Genomic DNA, 26,799 nt, shown 5'->3' with positions numbered 1-26,799 from the left:
GAGCTGAGGAAACGTGAGGCTTAGTAAGGGAAGGCCTCTTGGAGGAGATGGGCCTTCAGTAAAGCTCTAAAGGCGGGGAAAGTCATTATCTGTGGGATTTGATCTAATCTGTCCCGTTACTGGTCAGCAGTTGTATTCACGGGTACCTTTTCGCACAAAACTGTGGAGTTAATTCCTCTTCCTCTGAGTGTTTCTGGAACTGGCTGCTGAACAACTCAAAACTGGGTTCCCCCTGGACTTATTCTGAATAGACTAAGAGTTCAGTAACTATGATTGACTGATCGATTTCTTGATTAATTAACATACTAAGAAACTCCCTGTGTTGGGGGGAGAAAGTTGTGAGAATTTTTTTAAGCCATATAGAAACAGATTTTTTTTTAATTAATGCAACCGGCTAAAATAAAGGCCTGAAACACAATAGGAGTTCTTTTTTTTTTCTTTTACTGCAGATCTTTAAATTATTGGAAACTTGTCTCGTTGCCAGCTCAGACTGGCTCCAAGCCAAAATGGATGTGTATGTTCTCATCCTCGCCTGGACATTTTTGTGGGAAAGATCGGGAAAAAAAAATACCCTATTTTTTAAAATAGCAATCTAGTCCAGAGGGAAGGCAGAGAGAAACTCTGAGAACTAGTCGATTTGGACAGAAATTTTCTGACTCCCTTGTCCATCTTTTGCTTTTTCCTTAGTCGAGAGCAGTCAGATAAACCTATCAATTAATCGACGGAATTTACTGTCGCGAGAACACAAGATTTTAGAGTAAGAATCTTTTTCTTCTTCTCCCACTCTTATGTTGCTGTTGCGCTTTGATTTGCTCCCTTTATTCACCCCTTCCTCAGCTCTACAGCAATTAGGTACATAGCTGTAATTTATTTATTGATATTAATGACTGTCTCCTCCTTTAGATAATAAGTTCCTTGCGGGCAGGGAATGTGTCTATCGATTTTGTTCTATTGTACCCTCCCAACGACTCGATACAGTGTTCGGCACAGAGTAAGCCCTCAATAAATACCATTGATTGACTGATTGATCAGATGGTTTGAGTGACTGGGATGAAGAAACCTTTATTATTATTAATAATAATATTAATAATCATTATTATGGTATTTGTAAAGCACTTACTATGTGCCAGGCACTGTACTAAGCAGTGGGGTAGATACAAGTAAATGGGGTTGGACACGGTTCCTGTCCCATGTGGGGCTCACAGTCTCAATCCCCATTGTACAAGTGAGTTAACTGAGGCACAGAGAAACAGGGCGACTTGCTCAAGGTCACACAGCAGACAAGAGGCAGAGCCAGGATTGGATGAGAAGCAGCGTGGCTCAGTGGAAAGAGCACGGGCTTTGGAGTCAGAGGTCATGGGTTTGAATCCCCGCTCGGCCACTTGTCAGCTGTGTGACTTTGGGCAAGTCACTTAACTTCTCGGTGCCTCAGTTACCTCATCTGTAAAATGGGGATTAAGATTGTGAGCCCCAAGTGGGACAACCCGATTCCCCTGTGTCTACCCCAGCGCTTAGAACAGTGCTCGGCACATAGTAAGCGCTTAACAAATACCAACATTATTATTAACTCATGACCGTGTGAAATCCACTAGGCCATGCTGCTTCTCGATCACAAGTATAGATAAAAGATCATTGCTGCTGAAAATAATTAAGAAACAGCATGGCCTAAGTGAAAAGAGCCCAGGCCTGGGACTTTCATTCATTCATTCAATAGTATTTATTGAGCGCTTACTATGTGCAGAGCACTGTACTAAGCGCTTGGGATGAACAAGTCGGCAACAGATAGAGACGGTCCCTGCCGTTTGACGGGCGCACGGTCTGATCGGGGGAGACTGGCCCCGTTCCACTATCTGCCCATCATGTGACAGTGGGCAAATCCCTTAACTTCTCCGTGCCTCAGTTCCCTCATCTGTAATCTGAGGATGAAATGCCTTTTCTTCCTTCTACTTAGGCTTTGAGCCCCAAGTGGAATCAAGACCATTTATCACCTCTTATTTTAGCAGTAAGTACTTTCTTTGTTATGTTGTACTCTCTCAAGCTCTTAGTAGAGTGTTCTCTACACATTGATTGATTGATTTATGCAGACCACAGTACTCAGCACTGGAAAGGAGGGCACAGGCTGGAATTAGACACAGGCCTTATCCTCCTAGGGGCTCACGACCTTTTATTTTGTCAGTCTGTCATTCATAATTATTGGGTGCTTACTGTGTACAGAACGCTGTCCTAAGTGTTTGGGAGAGTACAGTAGAACAATAAACAGACACATTCCCTGCCCAAAACGAGCTTAAAGTCTAGAGGGCCTTCCATTTTGTATCCATCCCGGCGTTTAGTAATAATAATGGTGGTATGTGTTAAGCGCTTACTATGTGCAAAGCACTGTACTAAAGTTGTCCCACGTGGGGCTCACAGTTTTAATCCCCCCTTTACAGATGAGGGAACTGAGACACAGAGAAGTTAAGTGACTTGCCCAAAGTCACACAGCTGGCAAGTGCCGGAGTCGCATTAGAACCCATGACCTCTGACTCCCACGCCCACTGAGCCACACTGCTTCTCTACAGTGCTTGGAACACAGGCCGTGCTTAACAAACATCATCATCACGACTTGTTGTTGGTGGGTAATAATAATAATATTAGACTGTGAGCCCGTCATTGGGCAGGGATTGTCTCTATCTGCTGCCCAATTGCGCATTACAAGCGCTTAGTACCGTGCTCTGCACATAGTAAGCACTCAATAAATACTATTGAATGTAATAATAATGGTGGAACTTTCTTAAGTGCTTACTATATGCCAGGCACTATAATAAGGGCTGGGGTGGGTACAAGCAAATTGGGTTGGACAGAGTCCCCGTTCTACTGAGGACCAGAGAAGTGAGGTGACTTGTCCAGGGTAATAATAATAATGTTGGTATTTGTTAAGCGCTTACTATGTGCCAAGCACTGTTCTAAGCGCTGGGGGAGATACAGGAGAATGAGGTTGTCCCACGTGGGGCTCACAGTCTTCATCCCCATTTTACAGATGAGGGAACTGAGGCCCAGAAGAGTCAAGTGACTTGCCCAAGGTCACACAGCTGACAAGTGGCGGAGGGGGGGATTAGAACCCACGACCTCTGACTCCCAAGCGCAGGCTTTTTCTGCTAGGCCACGCGAGGTAATAATGTTGGTATTTGTTAAGCGCTTACTATGTGCCGAGCACTGTTCTAAGCGCTGGGGTAGACATAGGGGAATCAGGTTGTCCCACGTGGGGCTCACAGTCTTAATCCCCATTTTACAGATGAGGGAACTGAGGCACAGAGAAGTTAAGTGACTTGCCCACAGTCACACAGCCAACAAGTGGCAGAGCTGGGATTCGAACTCATGAGCCCTGACTCCAAAGTCCGTGCTCTTTCCACTGAGCCACGCTGACACAACAGACAAGGGGCGGGGGCGGGCTTAGAACCCAGGTCCTTCTGACTCTCAGGCCTGTGTTTTAGCCACTACACAGAGCTGCTCTCTGGTATCTTCTCCCTCATTCTTCAACAAAGTCAAATGAAAGTACAGCTTTTCAGCTTGAAAGCGCAAAGACGGTCTTCTCCGGTTGGGCCCTGTCATTCCCATTTTCTCTTAATGACCAAGTTTTGGAGATCATTTGGCTTCATGTCAGCATCGACGCGAACGTGGGGCCTGAACAACGCTTTATTCCCGAGAAATAAATCTCTCCTCTTCTCTCCATTTCTTCTTCATAAAGGGTTTGGCTTCACCTCCGTGTTTATCTTTCATTCAAAAGCCATTATGGAGTCGTAATTTTATTGGAACTGAATGCTATCTCATAATTACACGTGAAAGGGTTCTAAATCCCGTCTCCCATTTCTCATACGTGTTCCTTCCTAACGATGGCGGAGGAGCCACCGTCCCCGCTGCGGGAAATGTCAGGATGGTGGGCATTGTGTCCAAATGGAGATGAAAACCCCTCCGCCCCGAAGCACGAGGCGAGACGAGGCAAGAGGTGACTTGAATGGGACCGAAATCTTGGGCTCTCCAAACAATGCCAAAGTTAAGGCGGTGATTTTAATGAGGATGAAGGAGGGAGTAAGTCTCCCTGGATTATATTAGCCTGGGCAGGTTTTAATTGCGTCTACAGTTGGAATGGGATAATACTGCTGACTGGTGGATTGGAGAGAGTGTCTTCGGTCCACAGCTTAGCAGCACCGTTGTTTTTCTTTTATTGTGTTTCGCTTTTCTCATGGTATTTGTTAAGGGCTGACTATGTGTCCAAGGCTGGTCTAAGCACTGGGGTAGAGACAAGGCAATCAGGTCGGACACAGTCCCTGTCCCACACGGGGCTCACAGTCCTAGTGAATCCCAGCTCTGCCACTTGTCAGCTGTGTGACTGTGGGCGAGTCACTTAACTTCTCGGTGCCTCAGTTCCCTCATCTGTAAAATGGGGATGAAGACTGTGAGCCTCACGCGGGACAACCTGATGACCCTGTATCTCCCCCAGCGCTTAGAACAGTGCTCTGCACATAGTAAGCGCGTAACAAATACCAACAGTATTATTTACAGTTGAGGAAACCGAGGCCCAGAGAAGCAAAGTGATTTGCCCAATGTCACATAGGAAGCAATTGGCGGAGCTGGGATTAGAACCCAAGTCCCCGGTCCTCTGACTCCCAGGCTCATAATAATAATTGCGGTATCTTGTTAAGCGCTTACTATGTGCCAGGCACGGTACTAAGCGCTGGGGGGGATAAAAGCAAATCGGGTTAGACACAGTCCCTGTCCCACATGGGGCTCAAGGTCGCCATCCCCATTTTCCAAAGGAGGTCACTGAGGCCCGGCAAAGTGAAGTAATGATAATGATGGCATTTGTTAAGCACTTACTATGTGCCGAGCACTGTTCTAGGCGCTGGGGTAGATACAAGGTTCCACTTGGGCTCACAGCCTTAATCCCCATTTTCCAGATGAGGTTACTGAGGCCCAGAGAAGTTAAGTGACTTTCCCAAAGTCACACAGCTGACAAATGGCAAAACCTGGATTAGACCTTACGACCTTCGGACTCCCAGGCCCGGCTCTAACCACTGAGCCATGCTGCTTCTTGAACGCTCCGTTCCGTATATGCAAATGTATATGAGTATACATATAGATGTATAGGTATATATACTTATTTGCTTTGTTGAAGACTGAAAGCCCGTTTCTAGACTGTGAGCCTGTTTTGGGGTAGGGATCGTCTCTATCTGTTGCCGAATTGTACTTTCCAAGCGCTTAGTACGGTGCTCTGCACATAGTAAGCGCTCAATAAATACGATTGAATGAATGAACTGAGGGAGAGGTTGCCAGAGAGACCAGGCTCACCAACCACGAACGCTAATAATGGTAATCGTTCTGCACTTCCTGGGATCCAAATGTACTAGAGGTTGGAGTCAGTACACTTTCCCGGGGCTTAATCCTACGTACCTAAAGTCCCATATTCCTGGACAAAGGCGACCCTTTCCCAGTTTGAGGCTCCGTTGGTTAGCAGTTATCAATCCAGGGGCTAATTAGAAAGAACGATTCCCTAATTAACCAACGATAATCTAGAGAGGAGAGTTGCTAATATAGTTAAGGACCAGAATGTTCTTTGTTTTCCCTGTCCTCAGAAACCTCCAGTCATTGCCCATCCACCATTGCCCATCAAACAGAAACTTCTTGTCCAATCAGCTAACCCCGTCCTACCTTACCTCCCTGATTTCCCACCACAACTCAGCCCACGGACTTTCTTCCTCTAACGCCGGCCAACTCGCTGTACCGAGATCTCCTCTATCTTGCCGCCGAACCCTCGGCCACGTCCCTCCTCTGGCCGGCAACGCTCACCGTCCTCGTATCCGACATGATCGTTCCCCCCGTCTTCAAAGCTTTATTAAAATCACATCTCCTCCAGGAAGCCTTCCCCGACTAAGCCCTTTTTCCCTCTTCTCCTACTCCTTTCTGTGTCACCCTTGCGTGTGGATTTGCACCCTTTACTCACCCCCCCCCACCCAAGCCCCTCACCATTTATGTATATGTCCATGATTGATCGATTTATATTAACGTCTGTCTCCCCTTCTAAACCGTAAGCTCCTTGTGCGTCCTCTCCCAAGCGCTTAGTTCCGTGGGCTCTGCACACGGTAAGCATTCAGTAAATACAACTGATCGATTCGTTGCTTGATCTCTGAGCACCCCTTGCAGGACTTTGTCATCGAAATTCTATTTTGAATTGTGCATGGTTCCTTCCCCCTTTCTGTAATTCGCTCTCTGTGACTGTGTCTCTGTCTCTTCATCTCTCCCTCCCAATGTGTGTCCCTGCTTTTTGATGTTACCCTCTCTCTGTTCTCCTTGTATATGTCCTTATATCTCTGAACCTCTCTCTCTCTCTGGCTTTATCTCCACATCCTTCTCTGTCAGTGTCTCTGGCGCTCTGTACATCTCTGTACGTCGATCTCTCACTGTTGCTACTCTCCTACTCCAACCCAGCCCGCACATTTCGCTCCTCAAGTCGGAAGACAATGTCTCTCCCCTTCCTTCAAAGCCTTACTGAAGGCCCATCTCCTCCAAGAGGCCTTCCCAGACTACACCCCACTTTTCCTCATCTCCCATTCCCTTCTGCATCACCCTGACTTGCTCCCCTTATTCATCCACTCTCCCAGCCCCACGACACTTATCCGTAATTCACTGATTTATAACAACGTCTGTCACTGTCTATCTCCCGCTCCACACTGTGAGCTCATTGTGGGCAGGGAATGTGTCTGTTTATTGTTATATTGTACCCTACTGAGTGCTTAATACAGTGCTCTGCACACAGTGCGTGCTCAATAACTATGATTGACTGACATTTTATTGTTCCTCTTTTCCATTTTTATCATTTCACTCGCCTCATGTGTCCATCACCTTATCTTATTCTGAAGCTAAGGGCCCCTTGGGGGCAATGACGGGGTCTAATTCTCATCCTTTTTTTTTTTTGCCCAGCCCTTAGTCCAATGCTTTGCACAAACTAGAAGTTCAATAAATTATTATTATTATTATTGTAAATTATTATCGAGAAGCAGCTGGCGTAGCGGATAGAGCCCAGGCCTGGGAGTCGGAAGGTCACGAGTTCTAATCCCCGCCCTGCCACTTGTCTGCCCTGTGACCTTGCTCGAATCACTTCACTTCTCTGGGCCTCAGTTACCTCACCTGTAAAATGGGGATTAAGACTGTGACCCCCATGTGGGACAGGGAATGCGCCCAGACCGAGTTTCTCGTATGCACCGCAGCGCTTAGTACGGTGCCTGGCGCATAGTAAGCCCTTAACAAAATATCATAATTATAAATACTCCTGAATGAATGCCTTAGTCCAATGCTTTTCACAAAGTAGGCGCTCGATAAATACTCGTGAACGAACGGACAAATCCTCTTGCTGGAACGCAGGAAGGACTTCGAGGTCAGCAAGGTGTTGCTGGGATCCGTTTCCACCACCAGATAAAAAGGATATTTTTTTCCACTAAGCCCCCGGGCAATCCTATGGGAGTATTCAGCCATCATGAGCTCCCGGGGGCTTATTTAAGATCAGAAAGTGGCCCCCCGTGGTTTATTTAAAAGTGCACTGTCGATTATAATGGCGCTAAGATTAAGTTTTTATCTCTTCTTGATCGCTGCTGTTGTACCGAGGGCTAATTATGTCTACCACAGCCTTATTAGTGTTGCCCAATCAAAGCTCGCGTGGATGATATTTTCAGGAGTTGTTTTTTTTTTTTCTTTACCCTTTTTACTTCTATTTTTTTCCGTTTCCACAAGAGGACCGGTGGGTATTCTCCGCCGGAATAGGAGAGGAATGATTAATTCAAAGTTCAGGTGCAAGACAGGGTCAGGCGAGAAATGTTAGTGGATAGAGTGAGTGTTTCAAGATGAATTTGTGACTTGAAGCATCATTTTGCGATGCATTTTCTGGTTTGCCATCAGGGGAAGTGCAAGGGGTGACAGGCAAGTGATCACAGTGTTTTGGTGCAATGTTCTACGATGGGCTTTTCATAAAAATTAGCTGACAATGTCATGAGTATACAAGTAAATTTATAGCTTTCATACCGGACTGGCGTTCCCCAAACAATTTCCAATCGCTTGGGCTTTTTATTAAGTTTATTGTTCTTTTATTGTTCGGTGGAGTGTAAGCAGTGAGATTACAAAGAAATGTAAGTTGCGCCGGCCATGAAGTCAAGCTCGTAGAATTAGGAGAGGCACGAGCGGAGGGAAGCGAAAATTAATTCGAATCGCCGGTGAGAGGAGACGCGGCTGGTCGACGGCTTGGATCGGGAAAGTGGAAAGTTGACGCGCCGTGGATGTTGAAGAGCGAAGTTGGCCCGAAGCGTTTCGTCTGTCTCTCTGTCCGACTCCCGATCGATTCCTCGTTCGGAGGTCTTTCATTTTAGTGTTTCCCGATTGGCTTTCTATTTTTTGGTTTTCTCCCTTGCCAGCGGTTGACGCATTTGCAGCCAAGGCACTGAGGCAGTGGATCTCTCTCCCTGAAATCCCAGCTGATAATCTACGCCGTGTGAGCCGGGCAAGAAGACACTCTCCACCTCCTTTCTCCCCAAAGAACAGCTGTTTATCATCTCAGCTAATATGCCAGCCAGCAGAGCAGAAAATCAGACTTCTCCACTTTAATGATACATCCTAAATTCTCAGGTTTAGAGAAAAATACATTTTACATGTATCTTTGCCTATTTTGAAGTAATTATCATTTCTGTTCTTCTTCCTCGTGCCCGCTAGGGTTCATGGCTAGAGGAAGATTTTTCCGGTGCAGTGATCGAGGGGCCTTCCCTGACTAAGCCCCTCCTTTCCTCTTCTCCCACTCCCTTCTGCGTCATCCCGACTTCCTCCCTTTTCTCTTCCGCTCTTCCAGCCCCACGGCATTTATGTCCATATCTGTACTTATTTATTTCTATTCGTGTCCGTCTCCCCCTCTAGACCGTAAGCTCGCTGCGGGCAGGGAACGTGTCTGTGTATTGTTGTATTGTACTCTCCCGTGTGAACAGTGCTTAGAACAGCGCTCTGCACACCGTAAGTGCTCAATAAATGCGTCCGAATGAATAAATGAAAGAAATGGCCACTCACTTTTTTCCAGGGGTTCCTAAGAGGGCAGTGACCAATGTGCAGGAAGCCCTCAGGACCAGAGAGTGGGCGAGTTCTACACCAGCACTAGCACTTGGGAAAACCACCTTTTAATCGTTTTTTTCTAATGGTATTTGTTAAGAGCTTACTGTGTGCTAAGCACTGTACTAAGAGCTGGGGTAGGTACGAGACGACCGGGTTGAACGCAGTTCACCTCCCACTTGGAGCTCACGGTCTGCAGCCCCATTTTCCAGATGAGGTAACTGAGGTTCAGAGAAATCAAGTGACTTGTCCAAGGTCGCACAGCAGACAAGTGGGGGAGCGGCCCTTCTCACCCTAGGCCCGTGATCCATCCACTAGGCCATGCTGCTTCAATCCATCGATCAATCAATCAATAATATTTACTGAGCACTTACTTTGTGGCGAGCACTGTACTAAGTGCTTGGGAGGGCACAATATAAGAGAGTTGCAAGACATGTCACCTCTCATGATATCAATATTTCTTCAGTTCACCAATGAAGACAATCTGTTGAAATCACATGTCCAGATTTTCTCTCTCTAAATACCTTAAGTGTTAATAATAATAATAATAATGTTGGTATTTGTTAAGCGCTTACTACGTGCAGATCGCTGTTCTAAGCGCTGGGGGAGATACAGGGGAATCAGGTTGTCCCACGTGGGGCTCACAGTCTTCATCCCCATTTTACAGATGAGGGAACTGAGGCACAGAGAAGTGAAGTGACTTGCCCACAGTCACACAGATGACAAGGGACAGAGTCGGTACTTCTGCATCAACTATAATAATGTTGGTATTTGTTAAGCGCTTACTATGTGCCGAGCACTGTTCTAAGCGCTGGGGTAGACACAGGGGAATCAGGTTGTCCCACGTGGGGCTCACAGTCTTAATCCCCATTTTACAGATGAGGGAACTGAGGCACAGAGAAGTTAAGTGACTTGCCCACAGTCACACAGCTGACAAGTGGCAGAGCTGGGATTCGAACTCATGAGCCCTGACTCCAAAGCCCGTGCTCTTTCACAGTCTTAATCCTCATTTTACAGTTGAGGTAACTGAGGCACCGAGAAGTTAAGTGACTCACCCAAAGTCACACAGCTGACAAGCGGCCAAGCCGGGATTCGAACCCATGACCTATGACTCCAAAACCCGGGCTCTTTCCACTGAGCCACGCTGCTTCTGACCTGGCGGAAACAGCACAGGCCTGGGGGTCAGAAGGACCTGGGTTCTAATCCCAGCTCCACTATTTGTCATCTGGGTAACCTTGGTCAAGTCAGTTCACTTCTCTGGGTCTCAGTTCCCTCATCTGTCAAATGGGGATGGAGACTGTGAGCTCCATGTGGGACAGGGACTGTGTCCCACCTGATTAGCTTGTTTCAACCCCAGCGCTTAGTACAGGGTCTGGCACATTGTAAGCAATTAACAAATTACCTTAAAAAAAAACCATACATTAGTTCTACCCTGAGCTAAATGATAGAGTTGTGGGTCCTGGAAGGAGGAATTGAATTGAACCCCCATTTTGCAGATGAGGGAACCGAGGCACGGAAAAGTGAAGCGATGATGTCCAGTGTCAACTGCAGAGAAGTGGCAGAGCGAGGATTAGAACACAGGTCCACTGACTCCCAGATCGGGGCTCTTTCCACTAGGTCACGCTGCTTCTCAAAGTCAGCTGCTGGGTGGCCTTGGGCAAGTCACTCAACGACTCTGTGCCTCAGTATCCTCATCGCGGCTCAGCCACTTGTCAGCTGTGTGACTGTGGGCAAGTCACTTCACTTCTCTGAGCCTCAGTTCCCTCATCTGGAAAATGGGGATGAAGAGCGTGAGCCTCACGTGGGACAACCTGATTCCCCTGTATCTCCCCCAGCGCTTAGAACAGTGCTCTGCACATAGTAAGCGCTTAACAAAAACCAACATTATTATTGTTATCCGTAAAATTAAAACTCAGTACCTGTTCTCTCTCCCCCATAGGCTGTGGCCTGCCTGGGACAGGGACAACGTCCAATCGAAATGTACTGTTTCTGCTCCACTGCTTTGGACAGTTTTGGGCACAAAGTAAACACTTCATAAATATTTTTAAAACTTCCTCATTGTCGGTAGTAATTTTCAGGGCCTACTGGAGGCCATGAACTGCACTTAGCCTTTGGGAGTGGACGACGAAAAGCAGAATCACATTGCCCACCCGCAAGGAGCTTACGCTTTATGGGAGAAACAAGTGGACAAAACTTTTTACAGATAGTGGGAACAGGAGGAATAAGAATAATTATTATTATGGTATTTGTTAAGCCCTTTCTATGTGCCAGACACTGTATTTAGCCCTGGGGTGGGCAAGCAAATCAGGTTAGACACAGTCCCTGGCCCACGTGGGGCTCACAGTCTCAATCCCCATTTTACAGAGGAGGTTACCGAGGCCCAGAGAAGTAAAGTGACTTATCCGAGGTCACACAGCAGACAAATGGCAGAGCAGGGATTAGAACCCTTGACCTTCTGACTCCCGGGCCTGTGCGCTATGCATTACACCGTGCTGCTGAGGCCCAGAGAAGCGAAATGACTTGCCTGAGGATTTCCTTTCCCGGAGTCTGCTGGGTTTCTTCAGGCCCATTATCCCTGGAAACAAGGGGCAAATGAGAGAATTAGGTGGCTGCCTCCCTAAATTATCCGCCATCCTCTTAAGCTCCTATCTGCCCCAGCGCTTCGTACAGTGCCCTGCACATTCCTTCAATAGTATCTATTGAGCGCTTACTATGTGCAGAGCACCGTACTAAGCGCTGGAATGTACAAATCGGTAACAGATAGAGACAGTCCCTGCCCACTGATGGGTTTACGGTCTAATCATGGTAAGCGTTTAACAAATACCATAAGAAAAGAATGCCAGAGCTCTGACGGGATTTTTAAACAATCGAATTAAACAATCATAGTTGCAAGAAGATAAGTAGAATTCTCTAAGGGGAAACACCAAGGTGAATCAAGCAGGTAACCTTTTTGGGAGGGCAAAAATAATTTTATGGTAGAAATTTAAGAACCTTTTCAGTCTTATCCAGGGAAGGAAGTATCATGGCCTAGTGGAAAGAGCAAGGACTTGGGAGGCAGAGGACCTGGGTTCTATTACCTTCTCTGCCACTTGCCTCCTGGGTGATCTTGGGCAAATCACTTCACTTCTCTGTGCCTCAGTTCCCTCATCTGTAAAACGGGGATGAAGACTGTGAGCCTCATGTGGGACAACCTGATGACCCCGCACCTCCCCCAGCGCTTAAAACAGTGCTCTGCACATAGTAAGCACTTAACAAATATCAACGTTATTACCTACTCTGCCACTTGCCTCCTGGGTGATCCTGGGCAAGTCACTTCACTTTTGTGTGCCTCAGTCTACTCATTTAAAAATGGGGAGACGATACCTGTTCTCCCTCCTATTTAGTCTGTGCACCCAGTGAGAGACAGGGACTGAATTCCTTCATTCATTCAGTTGTATTTCTTGAGTGCTTACTGTGTGCAGAGCACTGTACTCAGCTCTCGGAAAGTACATTTCAGCAACAGAGAGAGACAATCCCTGCCCCCAACGGGTTCACGGTCAAGAAAGGAGACGGACATCAAAACAAGTAAACAGGCATCAATAGCATCAGTGTAAATAAATAGAATTAGAGAATGATACACATCAAAACAAGTAAACAGGTACTAATATAAATAGAATTATAGATATGTACATATATACCCAAGTGCTGTGGGGTGGCCGGGTGGGGAGAGCAAAGGGAGGGAGTTAGGGCAACGGGGAGGGGAGAGGGAGCTGAGGAAAAGGGGGGCTTAGTCAGGGAAGGCCTCCCGAAGGAGGTGAGCCTTCAGGAGGGCTTTGAAGGGGGGAAGTGTGATTGTTTGAATCTCATCCGATCACCTTGTACCTACCCCGTCCCTTAGTATAATATTTAACACCTAATAAACACTGAACCAACATCACAATCACCATTATTATGATCATTATTATTATTATCATCGCGTGCTCCCAATGTCAGAGACTGATTCTAATCTGATCACCTTGTACCTGCCCCAGCGCTTAGTATAATACTTAGCACATAGTAAGTACTTAACCATCACCACAGTTATTATTATTATTGTTGTTTGCACCCAGGGTCGGACGGGGACTTAGTGTGATAGTCTGAGTTGGTCACCTGGTATCTACCCCAGCACTTAGTATAACACTCAGCATGTAGTAAGCACTTAACCACGACCGCAATTATGATGATGATGATGATGATGATGATGATGATGACGATGATGATGATGATTACTATGCGCACCCAATGTTGGACAGGAACTTAGTTTGATCCGATCACCTTGTATCTACCCCAGAGCTTAGTTTAATTCTTAACACCCAGTAAGCACTTAACCAATACCGCAAAGATTATCAGCCCGTTGGTGGGTAGGGATTGTCTCTATTTGTTGCTGAATTGCACTTTCCAAGCGCTTAGTACAGTGCTCTGCACACAGTAAGCGCTCAGTAAATACGAAGGAATGAATTGAATGAATGAATGAATGATCACCACTATTATTATTACCATCATCATTATCATTTGCCCCCGGTGTCGGCCAGGGGCTGAGTCCGATCCGATCCCCTTGTATCTACCCCAGTGCTTAGAATAACGTTCGGCACGTAGTAAGCATTTAAACCAACCCCACAATTATTTTTACTGTTATTATTAAGTAACATTTACACAAGATCATATAGCAGTCCCAGATGGTTAAAGAAACGGGCCGAACTTTTCCCGCTAGCCATTTCTAACTGTGCGGAGAGATCTATCTTTCATTTTCTCGTTGAGGCCAGGAATAAATTCAGGACACTTCACCTCTCTCCGTTCCGGAATGTTTGATGTCGGTCATGTCCCAGACCGAAGTCTCCCCCTCCGTCATCTCGAATCCTCTCTTTGTCAAAGCCTCCGGTGTACCGACGGCCGACGGCGGATCCTTTCTTTTATACAATCTGGCAGGGAATTAGTGGGTGTTAATGAAAAGAGTTTCAGTTGTTTGGAGACAAAATTGTTCCCTTTAGAACGAATGCTCTTTATTCAACCTTTCAATGTCAGTTATCATTTTTAAAACAGTTTGCCCTGGAAACCTGCAGCTCAAATTGCGGTGACTGTTAATGACAGTTTTATTGGACACTGTGCTTATAGTTCACATTCTGAGGTCTGTATATAATTGATCTTTCTCCCGTACATGGGAAAACACCGCAATAAGTTGGTTGCAGACCACATTATGGAGAGAGAGAAATAATAATGATGTCACCTTGAGATTCAAAGATCGCGGAATAGTAATCGTCTCCTAGCTCATTTCTCCCAGCTCTGATGACCTCTCCAGTACTAAATCTTAACAGTCTCAGCATTATTTTTGAATTATTCATGCTAGCCTTTTCCCTCACTACAAAATCAAGGGAAATGAATGCATCTCGCTCCGTCGGCTCCCGGATATTTCGGTAAAAAGGATGGGAAACGGGTCTGACCGCCCCCTCAGACCACCAGCCCGCAGAGACCACCCGCCTCTCGGGGCTGGAGAGCGACTTCTCCCGAAGCCGTAGCGGGAGCCCGTGTTCCCGGGAAGTTCCAAGATGGGAACCGCCCGGCGCTCAGGATCTTGGCAATGAAATTCCAGAGAGCATTCGATCACTCCGTCGATGGTATTTATTGAGCTTTGGACAGTTCTTGGCACGAAGTAAACACTTGATAAATATCATTCATTTACTGAGCTTACTGTGCGGCGAGAAACGAACTGAACGCTTAAGGAGAGTATGACAGAGTCGGCGGAGATGTTCCCTGTCCTCAAGGAACTTACGGTCTAGAGGGGGAGATGGACATTAATCTGAATATAGAGATCATGGGTATGTACGTAGCACGGTGGGGCTGAGGGAGGGGCGAATGAAAGGTGCAGATCCGAGGGCAAGGATGACGCGGAAGGGAGTGGGAGAAGAGGCGATAAGGGCTTAGTCGGGGAAGACCGCTTGGAGGTCTTCAATAAGCCTTTGAAGGAGGGAGAGCGATCGTCCGTCGGACACGAGGAGGGAGGGGGGTTCCAGGCCAGAGGTAGGAGGTGGGAGGGAGGTCGGTTGGCCAGACAGAGGAGATGGAGGCCCGGTGAGAAGGTTGCCATTAGAGGAGCGAAGCGTGCGGGCTGGGTTGGAGTAGGAGAGTAGCAAGGTGAAGTAAGAGGGGGCGAAGGGCTTTAAAGTCGACGGTGAGGAGTTTCTGTTGGATGCGGAGGTGGACGTGGGCAACTCCAGACAGGGGCGAGTGTCCACCCCGGCCTTTAAGTGACCTATTGCCAGGCCCAGAATCTGGTCAATCTTGAGATATGCCACTAGTGGGTTCCAAATAACGGTGCCCCCCTCCTCTGCTCTTTGAAACATTCCATGATCCCCTCGATGATTGACTGCGGCTGTAACTCTTTGTGGGGTTCATCTCTCCCGACTCCTTCTGAATCCCAGCCCGGGGCTCCAGCCTCTAGGCCGTGCCGCTTCCCAGGCTCCTTGTGGGTAGAGAACGGGTCCTCTCCGTACCTCCCTGCTACTTCCTACCGTACGTTGCAATCAGTGGATGCCCAGTGAGTCTAGAGGCGCCCCTTAATAATTATGATATTTTTTAAACACTTACTACGTGCCAAGCATTGTACTAAGCGCTGGGACGAATACAAGCAAGTCGGGTGGGGCACAGTTCCCGTCCCACTTGGGGCTCCCAGTCTTAATCCCCATTTTACGGATGAGGGAACTGAGGTCCTGAGAAGTGAAGTGACTCGCCAAGAGTCACACAGCAGACAATAATAATAATGTTGGTATTTGTTAAGCGCTTACCATGTGCAGAGCACTGTTCTAAGCGCTAGGGTAGACACAGGGGAATCAGCTTGTCCCACGTGGGCCTCACCGTCTTAATCTTAATCCCCGTTTTACAGATGAGGTAAGTGAGGCGCAGAGAAGTTAAGTGACTTGCCCAAAGTCACGCAGCTGCCAATGACAAGTGGCAGAGCTGGGATTCGAACTCATGACCTCTGACTCCAAAGCCCGGGCTCTTTCCACTGAGCCACGCTGCTCAACTGAAGCAGTTGAAGCAGAATTAGGACCCGCGGCCTTCTGACTCCCAGGTCCAGGATCTAGCCCACTAGGCCGTGCCGCGTCCCACGCAGCTTCCCTTTGGCTTTGAAGAAGTTCCTACTGAGGGTGAAATTCACCTGCGGGGGCATGTGAGCCTCAGAAAGTTGTAGCAGGACTCACAGTCCCCGATGGTCAAAATAATAATAATAATAAAAACGATACTACCACGTGGAATTTGGTAAGCGCTTGCTCTGTGCCGAGCTCAATATTAAGTTAAATTAGTAATATTAATATCAAGCCTCACCCTGAGCTTGCTGTGGGTGGGGAATGTGTCTTATTGTTATATTGTACTCTCCCAAGTGCTTAGTACAGTCCTCTGCACACAGTGAGTGCTCAGTAAATATCTTCATCACCTTCTATTTATTTGCCATCGTTTTAATGAGCTGTTCTTCCCCTCGATTCTATTCATTGCCCTCGTTCTCGTCTCTCTGTCTCCCCCGATTAGACCGTAAACCCGTCAAAGGGCGGGGACCGTCTCTATCTGTTGCCGACCTGTTCATTCCAAGCGCTTAGTACAGCGCTCTGCACATAGTAAGCCCTCAATAAATACAATTGAATGAATGAATGAATAAACATGAATGAACGAATGAAAGAATAATCCAGTCAACTACAGTCATTGTTCCACATGGGATTCACCACTGAGGGAGAAAAGGTGTTGAATACAGATGAGGAAACTGAGGAACAGGGAAGTGAAGTGACTCGCCCGCTGTCACGTGGCAAGGAAGTGCAGGGCGAGATTGGAACCCAGGTCCTCTGACTTCCATGTCCTTGCCCTTTTCCATGGGGCCATCAGTCCATCATTCCATCGGTGTACGTATTGAGCTCTTACTACATGCAGAGCAAGAAGCAGCATGGCTCAGTGGAAAGAGCTTGGGTTTGGGAGTCAGAGGACATGGGTTCTAATTCCGGCTCCGCCGCATGTCTGCTGTGTGACCTTGGGCAAGCCATCTAACTTCTCGGTGCCTCAGTTCCCTCGTCTGTAAAATGGGGATTAAGACCGTGACCCCCACGTGGGACAACCCGTTTACCTTGTATCGACCCCAGCGCTTCGAACAGTGTTTGGCACATAGTAAATGCTTAACAAATACCGTAATTATTATTATTAATCGACAGGCACGTTCCCTGCCCATAAGGAACTTACAGTCTAGAGGAGGAGACGGAAATTAATATAAAGAAATAATTTAGAATATAGAATGCTGCTCCCTGGGTAGATTGGAAGCAGCTCGAGGGCAGGGATCATGTCTACTAACTCTACCGGACTCTCTTAAGCGCTCAGTACAGTGCTTTGCACCCAGTCAACTGAAAGCTCTTTGAGGGCGGGGATGGTAGCTACCAACACTACCGTATTCTCTCAGGTGCTCAGCATCCCGGCTCCGCCGCTTGTCTGCTGTGTGACCGTGGGCAAGTCACTTCACTTCTCTGTGCCTCAGTCGCCTCATCTGTAAAATGGGGATTAACTGTGAGCCTCACGTGGGCCAACCTGATGACCCTGTATCTCCCCCAGCGCTTAGAACAGCGCTCTGCACGTAGTAAGCGCTTAACAAACACCATCATTATTATTATTAGAGTGTCCTGTATAAAACAAGGGCTCAATAAATACCACTGATTTCTTTATGGCCTCTGTTAAGCTCTTACTATGTGTCAAACCCTGTTCTAAGCACTAGGAAGAGTAGAGTAGAATAATCAACAGACACATTTCTGCCCACAACCAGTTCACAGTCCAGAAGGAGAAAAATGCACCCAGTAAGTGTTCTATAAATATACTTGATCGATGAAGCACTGCCTTGGGTACCTCTGAAAGGACAGCTCGATTAATAAGAAGAAGAAGAAGAATGATAATAACACTTGCAGGATTTGTACCAGAAGCAGCGTGGCTCAGTGGAAAGAGCCCGGGCTTGGGAGTCAGAGGACGTGGGTTCTAATCCCGCCTCCGCCACCTGTCTGCGTGTGACCTTGGGCAAGTCACTCAACGTCTCTGTGCCTCAGTTCCCTCACCTGTAAAATGGAGATTAAGACCGTGAGCCCCACGTGGGACGACCTGATTACCGTGTAACTACCCCAGCGCTTAGAGCAGTGCTTGGCGCATAGTAAGCGCTTAACAAATACCATAATGATTAGTAGTAGTAGTAGTAGTAGTAGTAGTAGTAGTAGTAATGTATTGGGCACCTACTGAGCGCAATGCAGTGCACCGGCTAAAAGGAAGATGCTCAAAAAACAGGAAACACGGGAGAGGAGAGAGGTGGGCCTTCAATATCCGGTTCGTAAAAAATAATAATAATAACGTTGGTATCTGTTAAGCGCTCACTATGTGCCGAGCACTGTTCTGAGCGCTGGGGGAGAGACGGGGTGATCAGGTGGTCCCACGTCAGGCTCACAGTCTTCATCCCCATTATACAGATGAGGGAACTGAGGTCCGGAGAAGTCGAGTGACTTGCCCGCCGTCACACAGCTGACAAGTGGTAGAGTGGGGATTCGAACCCCTGACCTCTGACTCCAAAGCCCGGGCTCTTTCCACTGAGCCATGCCGCTTCTCTATTAATCATTAGAGTGCTCATTAAACACTTTACTATGTGCCAAGCACTGTTCTAAACCCTGGATTGGTACAAGCTGATCTGGTTGGCCACAGTCCCTGTCCCCCACTAGAAGCTGCAAGGCATAGTGTACAGAGCCCGGCCTGGGAGGCAGAAGGTCCTGAGTTCTAATCCCGGCTCTGCTACCCGTGACCTTAGGCAAGTCACTTCGCTTCTCCGTGCCTCGGTCACCTCCTCTGTAAAATGGGGAATGAGACATGGGTCTTATAATAATGTTGGTATTCGTTCAGCTCTTACTACGTGCAGAGGACCGTTCTAAGCGCCGGGGTAGATCCGGGGTCATCAGGTCGTCCCACGTGAGGCTCGCAGTTAATCGCCATTTTCCAGATAAGGTAACTGAGGCACAGAGAAGTGAAGTGACTTGCCCACAGTCACACAATCTGCCAGGTGGCAGAATCGGGATGCGGGACAGGGGCTGTATCCAACCTGATTTGCTTGCACCCGGCCCAGCGCTTAGTACAGTGCCTAGCACGTAAAAAGCACTTACTGAATGCCATAATTATCATTCTGCGGTTATTGTCAATCCGGATTTTTTACGGAAGAGGGAACCGAGGCCCAGAGAAGTGAAGCGACTCACCTAAGGTCACCCGGCAGACGCGTGCCGGAGCCGGGATTGGGACTCGGCTCCTTCCGACCCTCGGGCCCGGGCTCTATCCACCGAGCCAGGCCGTTGGTCCCACCGCCGGCCATCCGAGCCGCCACGTTGGGATCTTACCATCGCCTTCTCGGACCGAGGAGCAGGGCCGGGGGGTGGGAAGGGCATTTTCTTCAAGATCGAGTCGGGACGGGGCTGGGGAGGGGCGGGGGGGCGGGGGGGAGGGTGTCAAAAGAAGCGCCCGGCCAGCCTTCCCGAGCCCCGTGCGTTTCAACTTCAGCCCGGTGACGGATCTCATAAAAAGTGCATGTGGGAATAAAATAAAGCGCATGTAAATGTAAACTCAAGCAGGTATATCCTGATTCATCTGTAGCCGGTGACCTTTAAGTTCATGATGAAAAACAAATGTCAAGCTTTCAAAAGACAGTAGTATCCCCGGCTTTGCTGGGGATTTTGTATGCTATCGCGCAGACTGTATTAATTTAGTCTGGCATCAATAACCTTGAAATCAGGATTTTGCACTAAAAATCCAGCATTATGTTTATTCTGAAACCAAAGATAAAAGGCAACTTTATTTAAAGGGGCCCCACAGACCCCGACCGGGAAAAACGGTGCGGAATCCTTCGGATTTTCGAATCCCTTCTGAGTCCCCCTGGCTGCCATGGCAACCGGTTTATGCGGCCATCAGCATCCGATGAAGATCTCCCCTTCGTCCGGTCGAGACTTTTCATTCTAGATCTTCCTTGGAGAGGGAGGGACAGGTCCCTCCTTGAGGTGGGAGGCGGGGCTGGGGCCCCCGGAGAAGCAGCACGGCCTAGTGGCTAGAGCCCGGGCCCGGGAATCAGAAGGTCGTGGGTTCTAATCCCAGCTCCTCCGCGTCCGCTGGTTGACCGCAGGCAAGTCACTTCACCTCTCTGGACCTCAGCGACCTCGTCGGTAAGAAGGGGATCGAGACCGTGAGCCCCACGTGGGACAGGGACTGCGTTCGACCCCTTTTGCCCGTAGCCGCCCCGACGCCTAGTACAGTGCCTGGCACGTAATAATCCCCATTTTACCAAGGAGAGAACCGAGGCATCGAGGAGTCGGGCCACTCGTCCACGGACCCCAGCAAGCAGGTGGGAGAGCCGAGATTAGAACCCGGGTCCTCTGACTGCCAAGCCCATGCTTTATCCACTGGGTCACAGGCCAATATTTAGAAATCCCAATTCCTGTCCTCCAAGGGACTTTCTTTCCATTTTTGAGTCCGCTGGAAACCTCCCTGTCCTTTATTAGTTCCCAGCCCCGGCGGGTCGTTAACCAGTGCGGACCTCTGAGATGCTTTTATTAATGTGTGAAGTTACATCACCGAGCAGTAAGGTTGAGTGCCTATGGTAATTTATTTATCTATATCGATGTCTGTCTCCCGCTGGAGACTGGAAGCTTCTTATGGGCAAGGAAAATGCCTACCAACTCCGCTGGATGGTCCTCTCCCCAGCGCCGTCGTTATTACAAGTCTTACACAGTAGACGCTCAGTGAGTTCAACTGGTTCTTTGGTTGCTTGACTGATTGCTCTCTGGAATTTCATTCCCGGGATCCCGGGATTCCCATTTTGGAACTTGCAGGGGTTGATTGATTGGTTAAACTTTTCACCCTAATAATGTTGGTATTCGGTAAGCGCTTGCTTTGTGCCGAGCACTGTTCTAAGCGCTGGGGTAGACACGGGGCAATCAGGCTGTCCCACGTGGGGCTCACGGTCTTCATCCCCATTTTACAGATGAGGGAACTGAGGCGCAGAGAAGCGAAGTGACTCGCCCACAGTCACACAGCTGACAAGTGGCCGAGCCGGGATTCGAACTCATGATCTCTGACCCCAAAGCCCGTGCTCTTTCCACTGAGCCACGCTGCTTCCTGCATGTCGCAGAGGAAATACTCGAACTTTTCCTCCACGTCTCCATTCTCTCTGAAGGAAAATGAAAATAAAAAGGGATAGCTTTTCAAATGGTTTGGACGACTCCCCTTCTGTGTTGAACTGAGTTAGCCAAATGGAATTATCCCTGAATCTGTGCTAGGAACATAATAATAATAATAATGTTGGTATTTGTTAAGCGCTCACTATGTGCCGAGCACTGTTCTAAGCGCTGGGGTAGACACAGGGGAATCGGGTCGTCCCACGTGGGGCTCACGGTCTTCATCCCCATTTTACAGATGAGGGAGCTGAGGCCCAGAGAAGTTAAGAGACTCGCCCACAGTCACACAGCCGACGAGTGGCAGAGCTGGGATTCGAACTCATGAGCCCTGACTCCAAAGCCCGTGCTCTTTCCCCTGAGCCACGCTGCTTCCTTAACTTCTTCAGGGCAGGTGGAATTCGCCTTTGAATGCTACTTGTGAATGTCTAGTAAGAATACAATATTGGATTATTCTCCTTTTTTTTAACTTATAGTATTTGCGAAGCGCTCACTACGTGCCAGGCGCTGTACTACGCCCTGGGATAGATACGAGCCAATCCGATTGGACACGGTCCCTGGCCCACATGGGGCTCACCATCTTAGTCCCATTTTACATTTCATTCAATAGTATTTATTGAGCGCTTCCTATGTGCAGAGCACTGTACTACGCGCTTGGAATGAACAAGTCGGCCACAGATAGAGACGGTCCCTGCCGTTTGACGGGCGCACGGTCTAATGGAGGCCCAGAGAAGTGAAGTGACTTGCCCGAGGTCACACAGCGGCTGAGTGGCAGAGCTGAGATTAGAACCCAGGTCCTTCTGACTACCAGACCCAGGCTCGAGCCCTTAGGGAACGCTCCTTCTCTCGTTCAGCCACCTCGTCTATTCTGTAAAGTCATTACGGGCAGGGAAGATGTCTGCTGATTCTGTTATATCTTCCTCTGTCTAACATTTAGTACAGTGCTCGGCACACAGTAAGCGCTCAATAAGTACCATTGATTGAATGACTGTATTGCGTCCTGTTTCAGGCTCGTTCTTCTTCCAACTCTCCTTATAATTTGTACATGATGATTGTCAGCTTCTCTCCCGATCAATCTGTGAAATGAGGATTACATCCCGCTCCCTCCTACTTAATAATAATAATTATTATTGCCATTGTTTTTACGAGACGTTCTTCCCCTCGACTCTATCCATCGCCGTCGTTCTCGTCCGTCCGTCTCCCCCGATCAGACCGTAGGCCCGTCAGACGGCGGGGACCGTCTCTATCTGTTGCCGACTTGTTCGTTCCAAGCGCTTAGTACAGTGCTCTGCACGTAGTAAGCTCTCAATAAATGCTATTGAAGGAATTGAATGAATGATTATTTTAAGCACTGACTATGTAGCAAGTACTCTTCTAAGCATCGGGCCAGATAGAAGATCATCAGGTTGTCCCACACGGGGCTCACAGTCCTCATCCCCATTTTACTGATGACGTAACTGAGGCACAGAGAACTGAAGTGACTTGACCGAGGTCACCCGGCAGACCAGTGGCGGAGGCGGGATCAGAACCCACGTCCTCTGACTCCCAAGCCCGGACTCTTGCCATTAGACCACGCGACTTAGACTCATGTGGACGGGGACTATGTCATTCATTCATTCAGTCGTACTTACTGAGCGCTTACTATGTGTAGAGCACCGTACTAAGCGCTTGGAACGGACAATTCGGCAACAGATAGAGACGGTCCCAGCCCAGTGACGGGCTCGCAGTCTACCGATCTGATTATCTTATATTTACCTCAGCGCTTGGTACAGGGTTTAGCACACAGTAGGCGCTTAACTGAGTGTTTGCTGCGTGCTGGAAACTGTACTGTGTGCCTGGAAGAGTAAAATACATGTAATCCCCGCCCTCATGAATCTTATTATCTATGCAGTTGTGATCCCGGCTGTGTGACCTTGGGCAGGTCACTTCCCTTCCCTGGGCCCTAGTTGCCTCATCTGTAAAATGGGGATGAAGAGTGCGAGTCCCACGTGGGACAGGGACGGTGTCCAACCTGCCTAACCTGTATCTACCCCAGCGCTTAGAAGAGTACTTAGCACGCAGCAAGCGCTTAACAAGTACCGTAATGAATCGTGAGCTGTCTAAGGTCAGGAAACCTCTCCCCCGATCAGACCGTGCGCCCTTCAAAGGGCAGGGACCGTCTCTATCTGTGGCCGACTTGTACGTTCCAAGCGCTTAGTACAGTGCTCCGCACATAGTAAGCGCTCAATAAATACTACTGAATGAAGGAAGGAAGGAAGGAAGGAAACACTAGCGTTTCCTCTCTAGATTGTAAACACTCTGTGGGCAGGGATCATGTCTGTCGACTCTATGATACTGTACCCTCCCAAGAGATTAGTACAGCGCTCCTTCACGGCGTAAGAGCTTAATGATAACGTTGGTATTTGTTAAGCGCTTACTACGTGCAGAGCACTGTTCTAAGCGCTGGGGGAGATACAGGGGAATGAGGTTGTCCCACGTGAGACTGACAGTCCTCACCCCCATCTTCCAGATGAGGGAACGGAGGCGCAGAGAAGTGACGTGACTTGCCCACAGTCACCCAGCTGACAAGGGGGCAGAGTCGGGATTCGAACCCATGAGCTCTGACCCCCAAGCCCGGGCTCTTTCCACTGCACCACTGATCGATCGGTTGACATCCTTCCGTTCAAATCTCCCAAGCCTTTAGGACAGTGTCTACCACTTTGTAGTCGCTCAGTTCCCCCTCTAGATTGGAAGCTCGTCGTGGGCGGGAAATGTAACTGTTCTGTCGTACTCTCCCGAGGGCTTAGTACAGCGCTCTGCAGAAAGTAGGCGCTCAATAAATAATAATAATAAGGTTGGTATTGGTTAAGCGCTTACTATGTGCCGAGCACCGTTCTAAGCGCTGGGGGAGATACAGGGCCATCGGGTTGTCCCACGTGCGGCTCACAGTCTTCATCCCCATTTGGCAGATGAGGGAACTGAGGCGCAGAGAAGCGAAGCGACTTGCCCACGGTCACCCAGCTGACAAGGGGCAGAGCCGGGATTCGAACCCGCGACCTCTGACTCCCAAACCCGGGCTCTTTCCCCCGAGCCACGCTGCTCCGACTGACGAGTGACCGACTGAGAGACCGACTGATCGACGTCTCTACCTCTTCTTCATCCCTACGCTCGGTCTCTAGGTCGGGGTGTTTCCTCAGAGGACGTAAGCGCAACGTTCGCGTCCCGAAACGCCGTCGACCTTCCGCTCTCCTGACGATAATGCAATGGTGGGAATTTGAAAGGACATCAGAAGTCGGGGAGCTGTCTCATGAAAACATCATCATCCCAGAAACGCATCTCACCTTCTTCCGACTCGTCGGAATTGGAGAAACCCCTTCCGAAGAGCCGGAGTTATCGAATCAAACCGGGTGAGTGTGAAGAAATTCGTACCCATCTAGCCAGAAGATTGCCTTTTCAATAAGAGAGTTTCGCTGGTTACGACTGCATTAGGGAGATCACGGCGACCCTCTTGTTTCCCACTCAAATCGTCCAAGTCGGACTCCTTTCGGCTTCTCGGACCGCTCGGGCAAAGGACACTTTCCTAAACGGTCTCGTAAGCTCCACCGTATCTAATTCTTGGATTTTGAACCCCGAGCTGTATATCGTGCCGGCGGCCTGCTGAGAATTTCTCTGGAGCACATAAAACAATCTACCGGCTGCGTGGCAGAGCTGTTGACACGGAGAATGAAAATGGAAATCGCGTAGTAGCCGACTGGATCCGTAGTTCCGTACTGTACTTTGCCCGATGCTTGTTGATTGGTGCAGTATATCTCGATGTTAGTATCCCATTTCGGAAATGCTCTGACATTATCTCTTTGGCAGTTTGAAAAATAGTCGAAAATTCCCAGCGCGTTTCGAGCGTCCGTTTCGACGCGGCAATCGCAATATCCATTTTCGCTGATGCAAGATGCAGGCTAGAAACCAAATTCCGGGAGCTTCATTTCAAAGTCCGTGTGAATCTGAAAATCTTTTCGTGTCTAACAAGGTTAGAATAAACTGACTCTCTCGCTCTTTCCCGGCGTTCAGAGATAAGTGGCGGCTTTGAATGGCGAATCTTGGCGGAGAGGAACCCGCTCACGTGATAGAAAAATAATCGTTGGGCCCGGAGCCTCTTTGGAATGAAAGGAAAGAGCCTGACTCACCGGTATTCAATTAGAAAACAACTGGAAAAGGACAGTCAACAGATGATGAGAAAATGACGCTGCCTGCCTCTTACGAGGCCTCGTCTGTAATCATTCGGGGGAAACGGAGCGTTCGATAAACATTCCCCAAAACGCTTTTCACGGGCTCGTATTGCCCGAGGGGCCTCCGAACACCGGATGAGACTGTAGCAGGGACCGGGGTTTGTTTTTTAAACAAACAAAAAACTCGATATTCAGATGTTGCGTCCGCCGTGTTGGTAACGTCGCCGTGCGTGTTGGCATAAGGAAACATCCGATCGCCTCTTTTAACTCGGCAGTAAATGAGCATCTTTGAGAAGCGGCGTGGCTCAGTGGTGGAAAGAGCGTGGGCTTTGGAGTCAGAGGTCATGGGTTCGTAGCCCGGCTCGGCCACTTGTCAGCTGGGTGACTTTGGGCGAGTCGCTTCACCTCTCGGTGCCTCAGTTCCCTCATCTGTAAAATGGGGATGAAGACCGTGAGCCCCACGTGGGACGACCCGATTCCCCTGTGTCTACCCCGGCGCTTAGAACGGCGCTCGGCACATAGTCAGCGCTTAACAAATACCAACATTTATTTATTTTTATTTATCTTTGCAAAGATCGCGATTTCTCAAATGTTCCCAATATCCAGAATGACTGAGGAACCTGCCGTCTCAGAGAAGGGAGACTGGCTCACTTTCTCTCACCTGAGATGGCAAATTTCGTATCTGCCGTGACCCTCGACCTCTGGAATTTGTTAAATGATGGCGGTGATGATGATCATAATGATAAGCACTTTCTACATTCATTCATTCACTCGGGTTTATTAAGCACTTACTGTGTGCGGGACACTGTGCTAACACTCTACTGAACACTGGAGTAAATTCGCCGTTTGCAGAGAATGTGTCCGTTATAGTGTTGTGTTTTAGTCTCCCAAACACTCAGCACACGGCCCTGCACGGTAAGCACTCAATCAACAACGACTGATTGGTTAAGTATTCAATAGTATTTACTGAGCGCTTACTATGCGCAGAGCACCGTACTAAGCGCTTGGAACGAACAAGTGGGCAACGGATAGAGACGGTCCCCGCCGTCTGACGGGCTCCCGGTCCGATCGGGGGAGACGGACGGACGAGAACGATGGCGATAAATAGAGTCGGGGGGACGAACGTCTCGTGAAAACAGCGCAAATTATAAACGATCAGACACAGTCCATGATCCCCACAGGGCTCTCCTGGATGAAACTCTGCCATGGGCCAGTTGTAAAAAACGAAACAAAACAAAAAAACCCAGAAAGAAAACAGA

At 48.5% G+C, this 26,799-nt stretch overlaps 1 long non-coding RNA gene across 1 annotated transcript; it reads left to right on the top strand.

The window, feature by feature from the left end:
* The first annotated feature begins 24,477 nt into the window (after positions 1–24,477).
* LOC114810221 lies at positions 24,478–25,736 on the top strand. The gene is made up of 2 exons (XR_003757947.2): positions 24,478–24,724; positions 25,383–25,736. It is a non-coding gene; the product is annotated as an uncharacterized LOC114810221 (long non-coding RNA).
* Positions 25,737–26,799: the final 1,063 nt, after the last annotated feature.

The sequence above is a fragment of the Ornithorhynchus anatinus genome, chromosome 3, assembly GCF_004115215.2.
Source record: "Ornithorhynchus anatinus isolate Pmale09 chromosome 3, mOrnAna1.pri.v4, whole genome shotgun sequence".
Taxonomy (NCBI): domain Eukaryota; kingdom Metazoa; phylum Chordata; class Mammalia; order Monotremata; family Ornithorhynchidae; genus Ornithorhynchus; species Ornithorhynchus anatinus.
The sequence above is the reverse complement of the archived record's forward strand: the minus strand, read 5'-3'. Positions and strand labels throughout refer to the sequence as shown.